The sequence below is a fragment of the Megascapheus bottae genome, chromosome 5, assembly GCF_031878675.1.
Source record: "Megascapheus bottae isolate mThoBot1 chromosome 5, mThoBot2.hap1, whole genome shotgun sequence".
Lineage (NCBI taxonomy): Eukaryota > Metazoa > Chordata > Mammalia > Rodentia > Geomyidae > Megascapheus > Megascapheus bottae.
Window position 1 is genome coordinate 55,507,761 of NC_143513.1, and position 6,462 is coordinate 55,514,222.

At 38.2% G+C, this 6,462-nt stretch overlaps 1 pseudogene; it reads right to left on the reverse strand.

The window, feature by feature from the left end:
* Positions 1 to 878: 878 nt before the first annotated feature.
* On the reverse strand, positions 879 to 1,626 carry LOC150063426 (uncharacterized; annotated as a pseudogene).
* Between the last annotated feature and the right edge of the window lie 4,836 nt (positions 1,627 to 6,462).

The following is a 6,462-nucleotide window of genomic DNA, read 5'->3' on the forward strand; positions in this document are numbered from 1 at the left end:
CCAAGATTGATTAGCTTGACTACATTTTAGGTAACAGTATGGACAAATACTTTATTCATTCTGGGATTAATAAGATACATCACTTAGGATGTTTTGTTTGAAGGAGAAAAAAAGAATCATCCAAACTGAATATCTTTATCCTGGATATTCTACTTTCCCCCTTCAGTTTTAAAATGGTAATACAGTGAAGGTCTCTGAGTTATGATATACATAGTCAACTCTTGCATTAGCCACAGAGTGGATTTGTCTTTTATCCTTATAAAGCACACTCAGAAAATAATCTAAAATAGGGCAAAAAGAATGAGAGCTTTCCTTGTATTAGCAGAGCTGAGCTTGATGATTTCCCAGTCTTTGAATAATGTATTCATACCTTTCCTTTTTCTCTCAAGATGATACATTTGACCCTGCTCTTCCCCACCTCTGCCCCAGAATATTACTTCAGGTCTCTTCTTGGCAGCCCCACCCTCTTGCCATGTAGGCCTAATGATTAATCTAACTCACTGAGACGCAGGGTCCATGAGAGCTTTCATAAAAATGACAGTTCTTTTGTCAAAGCAGAAGGGTGATACATTAGGACAAGAGATGGTAACTCAAAATTAGTGCAGTAAAGATATAAACCCTAAAGAGCAAAGGAAGAAATGATACTTTATTATATGTCTTATTTTGAATTTTCCTCAGAAATGTTCACTAAATCCAGAAATGCACCAGAGGTATCTCTGGTCATATGTCTTAGTCATTTTATTTCCCGTCTTTGCTGCTTTATTCACTCTTTAAGAGCATTAGGGCTACTTTTGCCATCATTGAAATGAAAGGAAGAAGACAATGCTTAGTAGTCATATACCTGATATCTACCTCCATAAAGGAATATAGCAATATCATCATACACCGGTATTACACAAAGGATATTCTGCCAAATAATGTAAAATATTAGCACATATAGTGAGAAACATTAGATTGGGGTAGTATTTTTGCCAGTTATAAAGTCTGCAGTTACGGCGGTACTGACATTGAGGTGGCTGCTGACCTTCGGTCTCATCTCCTTGGTTTTCCTTATCCTCTTCATTACCATCCTCTCTAGGCCGTCTTTGGCGAGGAGGGCCTCTACGGAATCTTGGTCTGTCTCACTGGTCTACCTTGTTCTCCTGCACCCTGGTTGTCAGCACCCTCCATCACCTCTCCCTGCACAGGAGGGTTGGAATACTGTGGTCGACGCCCAGAGGGTCTCTGCATGTAGTAAGGTGGGAACCTTCGTTTGCAGTAGGGTGGACATTGTTGGGCCTGGCCTTCGGGAGCACTCTCTGATCCCTTGTTCTTCTCCCCACTCTCACTCTTCTGGTAGTTCTGCTGGTAATTGTGTGGAGGACCCCAACGTGGATAGCATCTATAATGGTTACGGTCTGCTGCATATTGACTGCCTTGAACAGGAACTCCACCAGGACCATTTGCTGCCTCCGCACCCTTTTCTCCTTCAATAACATCAAACTCCACAGCAGACGCCCAGGGAACCTTAAACCACAAGATGGCAAAGAGACAAAAGCAGCTGATCCACCAGCTAAGAATTTGTCTGCTCCCAAGGCTGAGCAGGGCGGGGCTGAGGAAATGCTGGCTTACTATCTTTACCCTCATCCGGTTAGTCATCCAAGAAGAAATGAATATGAAATTCCAGCAATAAGAAATGAACAAAAGATTGGAGCTGAAGACCTTAAGGGCTTGCTTTTTGCCAGTTGACCAAATAACTAGAACTATCTGCATTATCTATGCAGCATGGGGGTTGTATTATTTTTATCTAAAGACGTCTCTTTTTGGTAATGGCAAACGTGTTTTTAAAAAAAGCCTGGTTTTGCTCAATAGACCTTTAAAGGTTTTTAAATTGTTTTGTATCTGGTCAAGTTGAGATTTTTAAGAACTTCATTTTTAATTTGTGATAAAATTTACAACTTGATTTTTTTCAGAAAAAGGCAATAAACTGCAAGCACCTATTAATAAAGGTCTGAAATAAAATAGTTTAAAAATCTGCAGTTATGAATTTTAGACAATTTGAGATATATGCATATATATTTATAGAAGTGATATTTCTCAATATATATATATAGATATATATATATATACTGGAGGGCATAGATTAGTGATGGAGTGCTTGTCTAGCTTGCACAAATCCCTGGGCCAGTACCATAAAAATTTTTAAGCAAAAAATGGATGTATCTACAGGGTTTGTGTTTATGTTTTGATAGTCATTGTCTTCAAAATATTCTGATTAGGGCACCTTAAAGCAATTCTTTTTTACCAGTCCTGGTAAGAATTTTTTAGCAAGTAATTCTACTTAAATTACTACTGAGAAGTAATCCTTTCCATTACTTAAGGCAAAACTAGAGGAAAAACAAAGACTATAAACCAAAGTTGAGATAGTTGCATCTAATTCTTTCTTAATTGAAAAAAAATCGAATGAGGTATTTTGTATTATAATTAAATCCTTCCCCTATGTTTATTTTGCTTCCTTTCCAAGATTTAAAATTCATGTAAGTTGAGTTTAAATATTAGTTTTGCACTTCAGGGGGAATGCATGATCATTTTCACACCTAAAACTAAGATTTTTGTGCTAACTAGATTTAAAGTCAGTAAAACACTCTGAACATTTTTTTCACTTTCTGATTCAGAAAAAAATAATCGTCATTTCTTTCATGATTCTATAATATGCTCTGCACTCTACTGACAAACACTAATTACTAGAGCTTTCTATTTTTTAATTTAATTTTAAATTTCCTGGGAAAAATAAAAGATAATCACTAAAAATAGTCAGTCTCTTACAGGTGATGATGGTGATTATCAGCATATCAAGAAACAGACTGGGAAAGTAACAGAGAAGAGGTAAAGAACATGGTATATGTATTATATTTAAGGAAGTTTCTTTCCATTTCTGCTCAAGTACCTCTGGCAAGAAGTGAGTTACAAAGCAAGCCATCTAAGAGCAAAATAAACTGAGAAATGAGGTCTCTCCTGGGTTATGGTGAGACAAATACTGGGACCTATATCATAGTATAACAAATACTAAGAGACAGCATTAGGCCTGACACACTGACTCTCTTTGTCCACTTATAAATTCATTCTTCTCATATGTGGATCATATTCTCTCTCCAAGAAACTCAGTGACAAAGTTCTATGCAATGTCAGTATCCAGTTCCAAGTTTAAGATGCCTAAACAATAAAATTTCTTGTGATCTAACATCCCACAAAATAAAACACAGACTATCTGCCTCTCTGTGGTGACCAATGGTAAAGCAGGAATAAATTTCCCCACTGGGAAAAGGAGAAAATTCTAAAATAGTCAACTTCAAAAAGCTTCTCAAAAAATGTTCACTTCCAGTCAATATCAAGTACAAATCACTAAAGCCAAAAAAAAAGTTATCTAGGCATAATTGTGGGAATAAAAAAACCTTGACTTTTATTTATCCATCTCTAGCTGTGTTCAGTTGCCCACTGGCTTTACCAAGCCAGTAGATTACTAACATGGGATAACTATCATGTCATTACAACAGGGAGATTACTACTGTTCCAGCAACTGGATTGATCTTGTTGGCCCTCCACAGTAAAATAGCACACACTGTGTTGCTTAAACAGAAGCTTATTTCCTCATAGCTCAAGGATTGCAAGTCCAAGATCAAGATGTGCCATGTGTCTATGGATGGGAGAGTCTGACTGCAGGGAAGCTAGTTACATCTTCAAATCTGTGCACACACACACAAAGAGGGTAGAGAGAGGGAGAGGAGAGTGAAAGAAATAGTGAGTAGAGGGAGAAAGAGAAGCCAGAGAATGTCTTCCACACTTCCTGTAACAGTAATCTTATCCCACTGACTTAATCTTTACATACCGTTAAAGCTCTTAAAGCCAAGGATAGTCACATTGGAAGTCAGAACTTCAATATACAAATTGGAGGGTCGGAAAGGTAGCAGTTCAGCCCACCACTATAAACATAATAAAAGACAGGAATTTTCATCTGATCTTTGCTGCTAGCTCTGTTCTCATAGTTACCTTAGATATGGCTTTACTGCTGCTAAAATTAGTATTCTTCTGGCTGATAGGCAACTGGCTGTTTAACTCCTGAAAGGCTTTAAACATGCAGCCTCTCTGTCCATGAGCATTACAGCTAGAGGAGGGGTGGTGCAGTTTAGCTTAGCAATATTTTCTTTATCTCTGCTTGCAGCCAAGCCAATTCTACCCTAAGTGAATATCTTACTACAAGGACTGTGTCAAAAGTAACAACAACAAGAAAACCCCAACATTCTAAATTCTGCTTACTCTTTTCCTTAAAGCTTATCCTTAATAGGCAGATAGACTGCTCTCCAAGGGACCTTTCAGAGTGCTGCTCCCAAATGTTAGCAAAGACATCATCGGGACCACTGGCTTTCCAACCTGCCGTGAAGGCTTCTTACCTGGTCACTCACACTAATCTAATCTTATATGTAAACTGTGGCACCCCTTTCTAAGACAATGTGAATTCAATACAATCACAAACAATTATAGCAGAGTAGACATTGAGGGAGGTTATTTCTTTCTTGTTTAAATTAAAGTATTCAGTCCTGGAATTACTATGGAATCATGAGAAAATACTTTGTCATCAGAGCCTTCTTTGTGGGCTCTGCCTGTTTAGGTTCTGTCTCTAGGCAGCTGAGTATAATCTAACCTCTTTATCATAGTGGTTAGAAAGCAGATAACTATAGTCTCCACATGGCCTAACAGCTAGGATTCTACATACTATATTGGGTGTACCAATGAGAGATAGACATGTTATTTGAGAGGTGGAAGAGAAGCAGAGTCAGCTCCTTAAAGCACTGGCTGCTGTGGTAGCTCTCAAGCATTGGGTGTTTGTAGAATCCTTGTTCTGCATACTACTCGAGAGTCATGGGACAGTCAAGGGGATATCAGAGGGGAAAAGAAGAGTGGCAGCAGCCTTTCCCATCTGTCTTACAAATATGGCAATGTGACCTTAAAGCACGTTGCACTTTCATGGTCCTCTGATTGTACTTTTGGCACTCTTTTCCCAAGCGCCTAATTATTTTGTAAGTGTTTATTAAATCATTGAATGCAGTGGCTTCCTGGCACGATTTCTATTCCCTAGTCAGAACCCTGGAGGATACTATTATTAGCTTCATCCACATATTTGAAACTGAAGGCCAGTCATTATTCTATTTCTTTGCTCCATTCTCCATTTCCATCTGCAGAAGAAGTGTGAGGTATGGTCTGAAAACAGCTCCCATCATTTCCCCTAATGCTCCACAGAACATAGCTGAACAGCACATGGATCCACACAGGAGACTGGATGACCAGGCAATGCAGGACAGACAGCTGAATTTAAGGAAACTTATCTGATAAAAAAGAGTAAGAACTGGGTATCGGGAGACCAATTGTGGTCTATACGCACACCATAGAGCTCAGTGTTTCGCTCACTGACAACTGCTAAGCAATCTACAATAACTAAGGAGAGGGGAGGTTTGAAAAGACAGACCACTAAAAGCTCAAGCCAAAAGACATTAAGTGTTACCATTTCAGTAGCGGCCATATACCAGTGAGAAATACAAAAAGGTCACTTTGCCATAAATCTAATTCTGTCAGTATAAATGGCTTATGTTGTTGAATTCCTTTGCTCTCATTTTGGTCCACTGAGATCTGCTACAGCTCTCATCATACATGTTCAGGTGGTATTTAATCAAGTAACATTTCTGTTTTCTGTTCTGGGTTAGATAAGCAGCCCATGTGTCCTCAGAGGACTTAAAGGACTGTGTTTAAAATTCAAAAATGTAGTGCCATATGTAGTCAGACATTTTGTGTTCTTAAGAGACTTTTATTATAACCCTTTGTCCCTACCCTTTATTATTTTGTATGTGCAGCCTCCTTTTACAAATGCTTCTGTTTAAAAAAAAATTCTGGCCTCAATTAAGGAAAATTTTCTTTGCTCCATAGAAACTGGTGGCATTTTCAAAGCTCTAAGCTTAATGCCTTAAAGAGTTTGGACAGAGAGCAGCACTTGAATCCTATAATTATACTGTGTTTTGGAGCGTGGATTATGACAGGTGTGCAAGCAGAAACAAGTAATGAGAGAGTTGGCAAAATAGTCAAATTCCCACATAATTCACTGGTCAAAAGCTAATCATTAAGAGTAATAACAACAAGTCTTTAGGAGAACTAGAGCTTCAAGCCAGGCTCAAAGTAATTTTTCCAACCCTAAATTTCAGCATGTTTTGGTACACTACCTACAAAATTTTACCCAGACTTTTAGCTTTCCTTTCATCTAGAAAATGTCTCCTATAATTCTACCACATATCTAACCACAGATGTCTTATTCAGCTTCTCACTGAACACCAAAACTTCCCAGTTGCCTCTGTCTACATAGCTTATTGAGTCCCCAATAAATATTCCTCAAATTGTTACCATCTGCAAAATATGAGTAGTAGATTTTACTCACTAAGG